Raw genomic sequence first — 14,599 nt, forward strand, 5'->3', positions numbered from 1 at the left:
TGCGTGACTGGAAAAAAATGTATACACATAAATATAGCCAAACACTTTCTCTTTATTATATAAGGGAGATTATGTTTATTATTATTTATAATTATTATTATCGTTGTTGTTGTTGTTGTTGTTGTTGTTACCGATTTTTATTTCACTTATGCAGTCATACAACCATCAGCAGCATCCTTAGAAGAATTTGGTGCAAGTATTTGCAGGATTTGAACTCAACCAGGATGATTCAGTATTGGCTAAGGATTAGGAGCGATAGTGATATTTCAGCATTGAAATATAAGAAACTCAATTAGACTTTAACATTTATATTTTTTTTTTTCAAAATGCGATGGAATACTCCAGTTTTAATCAAGTATTGGCATTATATTTGAAACAGCAATGTCTCCATCATTTCAATTAGTTTCAGAAATCTAGTGACATTAGGTTTAACTAGATGTAAACTACCTGTGATATTTCAGCATTTGTATTGAATTTAAAACTTAACTGATACTAAAAATTACATCTAATTTTGAACTTCAGAAACACTTACAATGGATTCAAAACTCCTATTATATTTGAATATTTGTGTTGGATTTCAATCTTTAGTTTTATTGCAATAACTGTGTTATATTTAAGCTTTGATGATTTAGGAGAAATCCAGTTAGACCTCCTCAGTCGTAAGTTCTTGTGAGACATCAGGATTCTCTTGATAAAACTTAAATTCTTATTTTATATTCTTTGAATCGGTTTAAAAAACTCTCGTACCTCAGCCTATTCCATTTTAAAATAAAAGATTTAAGCCACATTGTTTTCATAAATGTGTTGAAATGAATATTTGCGAGCGGACATTCTGATTAAGAGGAAGCTGATATGTCAAATGACCATCCCTAGAAAACAAAAGCCTTGAAACGAGAAAAACAATCCAAACATCGCTAACGACTTTAAATGTTAACACCATTATTTTCCCAATATTATTTCGGCCAAAGCTTCGAACAAACTTAATGATACATACATACATATACCAAAGGCACTTCCCCCAATTTTGGGGGGTAGCCGACATCAACAAATGAAACAAAACAAAAAAGGGGACCTCTACTCTCTACGTTCCTTCAGCCTAACCAGGGACTCAACCGAGTTCAGCTGGTACTGCTAGGGTGCCACAGCCCAACCTCCCACATTATCCACCACAGATGAAGCTTCATACTGCTGAATCCCCTACTGCTGCTACCTCCGCGGTCATCTAAGGCACCGGAGGAAGCAGCAGGGCCTACCGGAACTGCGTCACAATCGCTCGCCATTCATTCCTATTTCTAGCACGGTCTCTTGCCCCTCTCACATCTGTCCTCCTATCACCCAGAGCTTTCTTCACACCATCCATCCACCCAAACCTTGGCCTTCCTCTTGTACTTCTCCTATCAACTCTTGCATTCATCACCTTCTTTAGCAGACAACCATTTTCCATTCTCTCAACATGGCCAAACCACCTCAACACATTCATATCCACTCTAGCCGCTAACTCATTTCTTACACCCGTTCTCTCCCTCACCACTTAGTTCCTAACCCTATCTACTCGAGATACACCAGCCATACTCCTTAGACACTTCATCTCAAACACATTCAATTTCTGTCTCTCCATCACTTTCATTCCCCACAACTCCGATCCATACATCACAGTTGGTACAATCACTTTCTCATATAGAACTCTCTTTACATTCATGCCCAACCCTCTATTTTTTACTACTCCCTTAACTGCCCCCAACACTTTGCAACCTTCATTCACTCTCTGACGTACATCTGCTCCACTCCACCATTTGCTGCAACAACAGACCCCAAGTACTTAAACTGAGCCACCTCCTCAAGTAACTCTCAATTCAACATGACATTCAACCTTGCACCACCTTCCCTTCTTGTACATCTCATAACCTTACTCTTACCCACATTAACTCTCAACTTCCTTCTCTCACACACCCTTCCAAAACTTAATGATAAAATCCAAATATCTCGTGTTTCTGGCTTCTCTGACTTTCATTCTTGTGACGTCAGTTTATTCTGGAATAATTGGATCACTCTTTATTTCAAGCCACGGATATCAAATCCTATTAACGATAAGGTAGATGAAGGTGTTGAATTGCTCTTAGATGGCCGACACCAAAGCTCATGTTTTATTCTAGGGGTTTAATTCAGGGATGGCGTTTAAAGAGAGAGAGAGAGAGAGAGAGAGAGAGAGAGAGAGAGAGAGAGAGAGAGAGAGAGAGATGGATTTATTTTGTGCAAGGGAAGACATGTCTAAACGAGAGAGAAAATGAGGCAGAATGAAAAATCGACAGAGGAAGAAAGAGAAATAGTGTGCAGTTGGAAAAAGACGGTTATCGGATTTTAATTTTTAGAAAATAGATTATTTATAGTTTATTAAAAAAAAGAAAATCATTAAATCTGCTTAAGTTTTGTGCAATGTTGTTATCGACATAGCGAAATCTATGTTAGATTAATCATTCTAGATGTGTATCCACAGAACCTTTTTATTGTTAAAATACGAGTAAAACAATTATATAGATTTTATTTAGTAATTAATACTGAACACAAACTCTAGATCACAATAGATCTATACATTTGGTTATAGTCCTCTTGTTTGTGATTAAAACGCCAAAAACGATTTGCTCTGCTAATGAAGAGTTTGAGCGAAGTTTGAGGAGGATATTATTATTATTATTATTATTATTATTATTATTATTATTATTATAATTACTGTTGTTGTTGATATTGTTGTTGTAAAGAAAATTGTTAGTAAGTTCACCAAATTGTTTTAACCATAACATTTTTCTTTCAAAATTTGAGTTCAATTTAAAGGACAAACGGTTGGGACTGAAAGGTTTAAATCTATATCTTCGTACGTATCTATCTAAATATACAAACGTTCCTTTTGACGGCAAGGGTACTCTAGTGTGTGTATACTGTATGTGTGTAGATACATATATATATATATATATATATATATATATATATATATATATATATATAGAAAATGAAAAACCTTTCTTTTGAACAATGAAATACAGAAGTTTTGCAGTCATGATTATTTGAATAGTGTAAAACATGTTAGTGAAGTACATAAATATCTGAACAATTTGTAGGTTTTTAAATGATAACAATTGTAGTATTCATAAATTTTCAAAACCATATTTAGTGAATTAGTTCACCAAACTTTCAACTAAAGTCATCAAGGCACTTGAAGAGTTGGAAAACCCAGGCCTACATGGCTGATGACTATGAAACGTGACGTAGGTAATGATGAATGGAGAAGTATTGAATTAAAAGCTCAAGATAGAGACGACTGGTGAAATCTATCTGAGCCCCTTTGCGTCAGTAAGCGTTGGAGGTGATGATCATGGTGATAATAATAGTAATAAGCAGTAAGATGCGATTTTCATGAACATTAAATCGTATTTATGTATTAGAGGATAAAATCATGTGATGCGAGTATTGCCTGCTATTAATTACCAAATCTGTAAATTGAACACGTGTAGATAAGCTCGGAAACAGAATCTTTCCAATTTAATCCTATTTTGATCGCGCACTGAGCAAAATGCATGATAAAGCCATTGAGGTAATATAGTGTTTATGTTATGGCTTCACTATTGACTTTCAAAGTTATTAATGAGCGCTATTATTCTCTATTCTCTTGTTTATGTAGATGATCTTATTCGCTGACTCTATTGTCCCTTCGGAACTCACTGTGACCTCGTCTTGAAATAACAAAAGTCCAGTGTATTACTATTGAAACGGGGCGTTGGAACAGACGAGGTAGGGGTCGTCTACCTGTGGAGGAAAGGGTATGTTCTTGTGGACAAATCCAGACAGAAATTCATGTAATTGAAAACTGCCTTTTTTTCTTATAGATTAGACAGACCTATAATACAACTACAGTCTTGGGGTTGTTATTAACAAGAATTAACTACGAAGTAATATGTAAAATTTTACATTAGCTTCTTTCATTATATTGAAATGTTTATTACCGATATATATATATATATATATATATATATATATATATATATATATATATATATATATGTATATATATATATGTATATATATATATGTATATATATATATGTATATATATATATATGTATATATATATATATATATATATATATATGTGTGTGTGTGTGTATGTATATATATGTATATATATATATATATATATATATATATATATATACGTATGTATTTATATGTATATATATTTATATATATATGTATATATTTATATATATATATGTGTATATATATATATATATATATATATATATAGAGAGAGAGAGAGAGAGAGAGAGAGAGAGAGAGAGAGAGAGAGAGAGAGAGAGAGAGAGAGAGAGAGAGAGAGAGCAGCTTTGTCCAAAGTTGATTCAATATATCATGGTGTAAATTGATATTAAATTTCTCACTTGCCAGGCTCGTGTTAGACAAAGTGATTGGGAGATGTGTGAATAAGTAGCGGGTCCATTAAATCTTTGGAACTGCACTTTATGGCGATTTGCATACGAAGTAAACAACTGGATCCATTAAAATACATTCTTGCTCCCATTTTATAATTTATTGTATTATTTTACCTTGTAACAATTATCTATGATGTATTTTACATCATTTTGTGGATGTCCGGGTGTTTGAGAGAGATTTCCACTTCACCCCATTTCTGGACATCAGATGTCTGAGAGCGCGAAACCAAGTTGAATATTTGACCGGTTTTGTGCTCCCAGACACCTGTCGTCCAGAAAGGGGGGGATGGAAATTTCTCCCAAACTCCCGGACATCCACGAACTTATATGAGTGGCTGTTCTTTACGCTTTTTCATAGCTTCAAACAAGATTAGAATTAAATATATTACATAACTGTATTAGTGGTAACATGTTCGTTTAGCATTCACATGGCAGCAGATCGATCCCAGACCGGGAACGTGAGTTTAAACTGTTTACTGGGGAGATCACTGCTGTGTTTGGGCACCATAGTGCGGGGTTTGGCTTGCCTGGGTCACGTTCTGCTGACTATCTATTCTGATGAATCTGGGAATGAAACCAGGCACCTTTACCTTCTACCTTTATAATATATTATCTTTAAGTTTTGTCGAGAATTGAGATGTATTTCCGTATCTTTAACATGACATTTATAATACCAGTATCCATTAGTTGGAAGCCATTTTTGGAAACTGCAAGAAATAAAAAATTGTTGTTTGTTGATAATACTTGTAACGTTATTTCCTTGAAAGAAAATATCTCGAAATTCTTAAGTGGGTCTTTACATCAGGAATTGCAAAGTGAATCCGGGATAGAAAAGTATGCTGCTTATTTTCCCGGGGCGAAGTGGAGCTTCCCAGATTTTTCTAGAAATAATCATGTTACATCTGTTACAATCGTTCTTGAACTATTACAAATCTCATTAATGAATCTCTTTATTACTGGATTGCAAGTTATTTCAATAATAATTATAGAATTTATTCAGTAGGTTGGTGGTGAGTTAATCGTCAAAGTAATGTAAGGTTTTCCATAAACATTAATGAGTTTTATAGTACAGGAGATAGAAACAATTTTTCAGAGGAATCGTGCAAATGATAATAAAACTCTAGAATTTGTTACACTTGTGCTCCAAGTGATAATGATCAGATCTGACCGATTAGCCAAATGAAAATCCAAAATGGCCGGCATTTTTCAAGATGGCTGCAAAATAGTCGGCCAACGTTGATAGTTTGTTTAGAAGTATTTTTAATTGTCCGATTTGTATGATGCTGATATGGATTCATATTTTTTCAAACCTACTGAAGTAGATTTTATTATTTATGAAGCAAAATTACTCAAATGTTTTCAAGACTATTGTTTTCGAAGCAAAGTGACATATTTTTCAAGATTTTAGATGGACACGAGATTGTCTGATTTTGAATTCGTAAACATTTGCACCATGATGATTAAACCATGCCACTTGTCCTCCAGATGCTACTGTTCACATACGCAGTAGCAGAGAGATATGTATGGGTGTGCTGATTGTATGCACTTTCATCTTCCTTTGCTGCCTTTTTTACAGGAACACTTTGGTAGTTCCCGACACCTCTTTGTCATAGTGGTTAGTGTTTTCCAACATATCTGCCAAGTCTCCTTTCTATATCAACCCCTTTCAGCAGGAATGCCTTGCATGTTCATTGAGGGCTGCGTGTGTTGGTGGAATTGAATTATGGTCTCTGCTTGCAGGCAAAGAGATCTAGTCTTGCTTCTTCCATACTAGCACCTGTACTTGATCTGTCGTATATGAGGACAACGAATCTCTCCTACCTCTACAGGTCAAGGTCACAAATCAATGTTGAATGCTGGCCGAGATAAGAGAAAATTTCAGAAACAATATCAAATACATGCAGATTTCTGTTCTTTCTCATGGAACACAGACACAGTGTTACATCCAGTGAAAACATACAAGTATGGGATCTTTCAAGCTTTCTCATGGATTGAAATTCAATGAATCTTGTCTCCTTGGCCAAAGGCTATTCACATTTTCTCAAGACCTATTTTCTATAAGGATGGCAACACAGATATGGCTATACGACTAGCACGTCAGTGTCATTGGCCTTAATGATAAACTTTCTTCCATCAGTCGATGCATCCTTTGCATTTACAAATATTCGAGTGTCAGGTTCCTCTTGACAAAACAAGGAAACTGCTTTCAGAGATTTCATTATGTTGCTAATAGCATCTTTTCTTTTTGTGACGATGACTGCGCTTGTCGTCTCTGCTTCACACATCTCCGCAAGGTGGTGAAACAGCAGTCTTGTTGCTTGCATCACAAAGGAAGCTTTGCCAATTACTTGGTGTCTTGTTCGTGTCACCCTTCTTCTGCTTCCTTTTCCCCTTTTCGACTTCGTCTCAGATTTCATACTTTATTTCTTGTATACATCGAAGACCTAACTGGTGGCATAGTATTCCACTTTGCGATGATGTCCTCTTGAGCATAGAAGTAAAGTATCTTTGAATTATGTATATTAGGGCACTTGCAAGTGCTGATCAGTCATTGATGATTGCATCTGCCTTTGGTTCTCTGTCTGGAATGCTCACTTGCGTATCAATGATTTAAACCAGCTGTGATTTTTGACATGTATAAAGCTTGCTACTGTCACTGAGAGATGTAGGTTGTAAGTGATTCTCTGACTTGAAGAATTTTTTCCAATCACAATGCCTGTTCGGGCAGGAGATGAAAATTCATGAGGACTTTATCCTGTGAAATGATCTTGGCCTGTTATTGTGTGAGGAAAGAAATTGTGTTTTTCTTGATTGGATGATGCAAAGGACTGTCACCTTCATCCTCTAGCCCTTCCATGAATGATTTCAACACCCTAGCATCTTATGTCTATTTAGGTGTGGCTGCCCAACTAATTTGGGGTTAGTAGGCAGCATTTGGGATACCAGTAGGTTGTTGCAGTATAATATACACACATTTCCTACTTAGCTGACACTGAACCTTATGAGTTTTACAGCAGTGGCGCCACCAATGTGTATTGGTAGTGCCTGACAATCACTACAAGAACTTTGTCAACTTTATTAACTTGAAAATTTTGACGCTAATCTTACTCTGTCGCACACAGAGACGTGTGTTACCCTCGCGTAGTTTAGCCTGCAAGCCAATGAGATTTACCACGGATCTGCAATGAGAAAATTAGTGAAAAAAAATATGTTTCGGTTTGCTTTTAGAAACTGTAAAACCTTGAAACATATGTATCAGGGTACGTTATAAACAATCAATCTTTTGGGAAAATGTGTCGGTGTGCTTGTTAAACATTAAATTCTACTTCAGTATCCTTGAAAATATAGGAATTCATATCCAAATCGTACAAATCGGGTAACTACAAAAATTTCGAAGCAAAAACGTCAACTTCGGGTGGCTAATTTGGTGGTGATCTTGAAAAATGGCTGCCATCTTGGATTTTTAGTATCACTTGGAGAACAAGTGTGCCAAATTTGATGCTTGTATCATCATTTGCATGATTTTTCTTTGTTATATTCTACTTGTCATGAAGACATTGTCGGGTATTTTGTTATTAGTGGTGAATTAATCAATGAGGTTTTAGTAGCCTATTAGAGACGTCCTTTTTTTACAATCTATTGGACGAGAGTTCGACCCCTCCCAAACCCGATAGTTTCTCCTAGCGCTTGGAACCTCACCGTACTTGTGAGCTAGTGATGGGGGTTTTGGGGAGCTGATAGACTCAGCAGCCTTTATCTCGCCATCCCTGGTCCTAGCTAGGGTGGAGGAAGGGTTGAGCATTGATCACATGTATGAATGGTCGGTGTCTGGGAAATTGTCCTGTCTCTAGCGACTTTAGAAACTTCTGTAAAATATTTATAAATAAGTTAGAATTAATTTTAACCATCAATGAAATACAGTAAAAGGTATTCAAGTACCACTGATGGTTGCTTATCAAGGTAATGAAAGGAAGCTATTTTTGGAGTTGAGTTTCTTCATTAGAATATTGTATTTTGTGAAATCCAAATGGAATATCGTAGGGCCACGTCAGAAAATTTCTTATTAGTATATTAACGTTACATATGATCAATATCTATTTTCCCTTCTACAATCAACATGGTGTTAACAACTTTATTCTCATTCACCTTCCTAGGAAGATGCCAAGCAAACGTCCTCTTTCTACTTGTGAGGATCCCCAAAATGAATACCCTCAAGTATTCTTTGAGAAAGTGGCCGGCCTACCCCCACAAGAGGGTTTCTTTTATATAAGGTGAGTACAACCTGTATCTTTACATTGTTTTTATCAATACATTTACATACACGCTGTCATGTCAACCTCTTTAGTCTATACAAAGGAATGGGAAGGTGTTCTGGGTTCACAATAAGTCTCTAGGAGTAGAGTTGCGAGTCCTTTTTTTTTCTCCAGTAAATGCTGGTAGGCCTACGCAATCACAATTGGCTGAACTGATGAGGTGAGGAATAGGCGGGGATTCTGGGCTCTGTCATGTAGGACCATGTTTTTCAGTTGAAAGGAAATGTGAGTCAGAAATTTATCTCTTGCAGACTATAATGTTTTTATTTATAGCTATTATATACTGTGTGTGTACATATATACAGTATATATTATGCATGTGTAAATGCTATATTTATACCATTATGGAAGACACACCATGAAAAATAGCTTATGCGCGTGTGCTAAACCGGGAAGCAGCTGCAGGCAAAATCATAATACCATATGTCATTACACCCAACTGTTAGTCTGCTCTCCACTCAGTAGAGGAGGTTGCTGTAAAGTTATGCATCCTAAACATATTTCAAGTGAAGCGAATGTTATCCCAAAGGTAAAGGTTTCTCCCATTCTTCTCTCTTTGACTGTTTGCTATTTATTTAGGTTTTCATATATGGTATTCGCATTTTAATGTCATTTTTCTTACAAAAAAACCGTCACATGTGCCTAAGTTTCCTCCTCGTCCTATCCTCCACTTCCTTTTATTGAATTGGGATAAGCCTGACATTTGGTTATTTGTTAAAGAAATAGTTTTCTTATAACTTTATTTGTTAACAAAAAAAAATCGTGCTTTAAAAAAGAAGAAAGCTCTTCAAAAAATGTCACAGCATAACAGAATATGTTGAACTCCACCTTACAGTATTTTTTCATATATCAATGTAACAGAAATAGAACTTCCCTGTATCGTTTACAGCCAGTTTTTTTTTTTTTTTTTTTCCCACAAACGCCTGTTGTGAACTTGTTCTAAAGATAAGGAAGTATTTTTTGTTGTGCTTAATGCATTGATATATTGATATGAAATATTATTGTTGGGTAGAGGTGAACATATTCTATGTTATCATATAACTTGAAAGAGCCTTCTTTAATTAATAGTGCAAATTTTTATTTTAAGAAATAAGAATGTTATGATTTGACATACTTTTATCTAAAGGAAAGGGGTTCAAGTTTATAATGAAATAAGAACAATTAAATTTCCCTAACTATTATTTTCACGAGAGAGAGAGAGAGAGAGAGAGAGAGAGAGAGAGAGAGAGAGAGAGAGAGAGAGAGAGAGAGAGCGTGTCCCACAATATCGGAATCTTCATATCGTTGATCACATATTACAATATTTTTTTATGTATTTTAATATATGTTTTTGAACCTCTCTTAGAAAATAATCAATAGAAGGATGATATAAGTGGGCAATAGTTTGCGGGTGTTGTTAATATAAGTTATTAGGTATTTGTTTATTATTTCAGTTTTATTATTATTATTATTATTATTATTATTATTATTATTTATTATTATTATTATTATTATTATCATCATATTGAGGCCATTATGTTATTACTACAGCAATATACTGTACTGCATACAGTACTTTTATTGTTTCATATTAGGCAGTTAAGTGTAATACAACACTTTAAAGTCATATACGTATATGAGATGTGGTGATATTAATATTGTCAATACTCTGCTGTATTTTATAGGAGAACATTTTCAAACAATCAAAGTCAAGGTCGGCCATTTTCCGCTGAATTCCAAAACCCATGGGAGTCGGGCTTGGAACCTAATGGCCAATGACAAAGAGGACTTACTGTGTGTGTGTGTATATATATATATATATATATATATATATATATGTATGTATATATATATATATATACATATGTATATATATATATATATATATATATATATATATATATATATATATATATATATACATATGTATATATATATATATATATATATATATATATATATATATATATATACATATGTATATATATATATATATACATATGTGTATATATATATATATATATATATATATATATACACATATGTGTATATATATATATATATATATATATATATATATATACATACATATGTATATATATATATATATATATATATATATACATATATATATATATATATATATACACATATGTGTATATATATATATATACATATGTATATATATATATATATATATATATATATATAAAACATGGTGGAAGGTTTTGCGTATCAGCAAAGCTGTACTAGTCAGGGTTGCCCATACTAAGTTGGTTTGCTGTGAGCGATCAGACGAAAATCTCTCACCATCACCAATCTGCCCTGGCCAGGGTGGTGATGAAAACTGCCCAAACTCCAGACATGAATTGACATGTCTGAAGCTTTTGTCCTGCAGTGGACTGGAAACTGCTTCATTTGTTGTTCTTTTTTCTGTCAGTAACAGATCGATTGTTTACCATTCCTCGGGAAACAAGTTCTAGACTGATCATGTCGGGTAACTAACTACTTAACTCAGAGTCAATATTTGGTTACGTCAGATCCCATATGGCGCTATCCCTTTCCCACCACTCAATCCATTTATCTATGATTTTTTTTTTTTTTTTATCACTAAAGTGTGATTTTCTGCTTTGTTCAATAAACATGTAATATTGCCAGAGGACCTATGGTATTGTGACGTGTTAAATAGGGCGCCCTGATCTAGAGAGGCGAACTGTAGGCGGGTCATCTGGCAGGAGATAAGCAGGTTTTAGACGATCAATGGAGACCCAGTCGTCTTTGCCACGAATGTTTAGTAGGAATGCTTTCGGACTGCATCTGATCACAAGGAAAGGGCCCGTGTAAGGGGTCGTTAGCGGTGGCTTGCTAGTGTCGTTGCGCAGGAAGACGTGCGTTGCAAAGTGCAAGTCTGTTGGTATGTGATGCTTCGCTTGGGGCTTGTAAGTCTGGCGGCATGGAGTAAATTTTCCCACGATGTGACGTATGCGCTGGAGATCGTCGGAGGAGGTTGTAGAAGGAAAAAATTCGGCAGGGACGACCAACAGGTTGCCATACACCATTTCAGCTGCCGAGACGCCGAGGGCATCTTTAGGGGTGGTCCTTAGTCCCAGGAAGACCCAGGGAAGCAGAGTAAACCAGTTGGAATCCTTGCAGCGGGACATCAAAGCTGCTTTGAGGGTGCGATGAAAACTTTCAACTATTCCATTGGCAGCGGAGTTGTAGGCCATTGTCTGATGTAGGGTGATGCCCAGGAGATTCGCTAATGATGTCCACAGTTGAGAGGTGAAAGTGGTACCCCTGTCAGAAGTAATATGCTCAGGGATACCAAATCTTGCAATCCATCCTGAGAGTAAGGCAGATGTACATGAGGCGGACGTTGCAGTTTCCATGGGAATGGCTTCAGGCCAACGAGTGGAGCGGTCGATGACGGTAAACAGGTAACGATGTCCTTGTGATGTGGGTAGGGGGCCTACAACGTCGACGTGAATGTGTGCGAAACGACGCTAAGGTTGAAGAAAGGTGCCCACTCCTGAATCCGTGTGTCGATGTACTTTGGTAGTTTGGCAAGAAGTACAGGCGCGGACCCAATCCTTAGCATCCTTAGAAATGCCGTGCCAAATGAACTTCGTCTTCAGCAGCTGTGCAGTAGAACGGCACGAGGGATGTGAAAGGCCGTGAATGAAATCAAACACCTGCCGCCGCATGGGAGCAGGAATTCAAGGTCGCGGTCTACCAGTACTGACGTCACAGAGGAGGGTGGTGTTGGAATCTTCGAGGGGGAAGTCTTCCCAACGGAGGGACGTGCAGGATGTCCTACATGCTTGATACTCTGGATCCTGTCGTTGGGCTTCAGCCAGGGCGTTGTAATCCAATCCCAGTTGAACGGCAGCCAACGTGTTTCTTGACGGCATCGGCAACGGGATTCATTTTCCCAGGGACGTATCGAAAGGTGCAATTGTATTCAGCCACGGCGGAGTGTTGTCGGCGTTGCCGGGCGGCCCAGGCGTCAGACTGTCGAGTGAAGGCGTGCACCAGAGGCATGTGGTCTGTGCGAATGAGAATGACAAAGGGCGTACCTTCTAAGAAATGGTGAAAGTGACGGACAGCCAAGTGCACTGCCAGCAATTCGCGATCGAAGGTAGAATAACCTGATTCTGCCTTGGACAGTTTTCTGCTGAAGAAGGCCAATGGGCGGGAGGAGCCGTTGACCGCCTGTTTGAGTACTGCACCAATAGCGACGTCGCTGGCATCAGTGGAGAGAAGGAGAGGGGCATGTGGAATAGGAAAAGTGAGAGCCGCAGCAGTTGATAGGGCCTTCTTTGCATTGCAGAAGGCCGCTTCTTGAAGGGGACCCCACTTCAGGTCCTTTGGTTTGCCCTTGAGGGAGGCGTAGAGGGGAGCAAGAGTGGCGGCAATGGCTGGCAGAAAACGGTGATAATAGTTGATCATGCCCAAGAATTCCTGCAGAGCTTTGACGGTCGAGGGCGCGGGGAAGTCCTGAACGGCTGCTACCTTCTCAGGGAGGGGATGGACTCCTTCAGGAGTGATGCGGTGCCCTAAGAACGACACTGCGTTGGCATTAAAGGTACATTTGTCGTACCGGACTACAAGGCCATTTTGTTGCAGGCAGTCGAGCACGATGCGCAGGTGACGGAGGTGTTGCTCTTTTGAGGAGGAGAACACAAGTATGTCGTCCACATAACATACACAGAAAGGGTGGTTCCCTAAGATACCATCCATGAGACGTTGAAACGTGGCCCCAGCATTACGAAGGCCAAAACAGGAGTAATTGAAGGTGTATGTACCAAACAGAATGGTGATGGTGGTCTTGGAGATGTCTTCTGGGTTCATAGGCACCTGATAATACCCCTTCAGGAGGTCGAGCGTAGAGAAAACCTTAGCTTTGTGCAGGTAGGAGGTCATGTCGGCAATGTTTGGGAGGGGGTAGTGATCCGGTTCTGTTTGCATGTTCAGGCACCTGTAATCCCCGCATGGATAGAGGGAGCCGTCTTTCTTCAGAACGATGTATAAGGGTGACGACCATGGGCTGGAGGCCTTTTGGCAAATGCCCATTTCCTCCATTTCCGCGAACGTCTGTTTGGCGGCTGCCAATCGTTCCGGTGCCAGACGTCTGAATTTTGCGAAGACTGGGGGTCCCGTTGTCTTGATATGGTGATAAATACCGTGCTTGGCAGGAACCGTGGGCGTTTGGCGAAGTTCCGGACGGAAAACTTCCGGATATGACGTGAGGCGGCGGGCGTAGGCATCCGTGGGTGCGCTGAAGACGTGTCGACAAGTACGAGTCTGCGTTGACCAATCGTCGGTGGGCGACATCGACCAGAAGGTGGAAATGAGAGAGGAAATCCGCACCGAGGATTGGCAATGTGATGTTAGCAACGAGAAACTTTCAATTGAATTTACCATTCTGAACGTCGTGTCCTTAAGAGTTTCCTTGGCAAAAGAGAACGACAAGCACCCGTGTCTACCAAAAATCGCACGCCCGTTCCTGCATCATTTAAAAAGAAAAGATTAGAAACACGGGAGGCCACCGCCATGAGCGATGGCCTACTAACACGTTTTTTGGCGACTGACAATCCTTGGCACATTTCTTCGCGGTTGCCCCGAATCTGAAGTGGTAGTAGTAAAACTGCGGAGGATGGGAGGTAGTAAGTGGCTGTAGAAGTCGTCGGTTGGGGCGCGAGCAAGTGTTGGGTGGTGGGTGGCTTTGTCGCCTCTTCGGCACGTCACGGGGTAGGCGTGTATGTCCTATGGCATTTACGTCAGCTTCAGTTGACGTTGAATAGGCGTCCTCTTCGTCAGGGGTGG

This window comes from Palaemon carinicauda, chromosome 28 (assembly GCF_036898095.1).
Source record: "Palaemon carinicauda isolate YSFRI2023 chromosome 28, ASM3689809v2, whole genome shotgun sequence".
Lineage (NCBI taxonomy): Eukaryota > Metazoa > Arthropoda > Malacostraca > Decapoda > Palaemonidae > Palaemon > Palaemon carinicauda.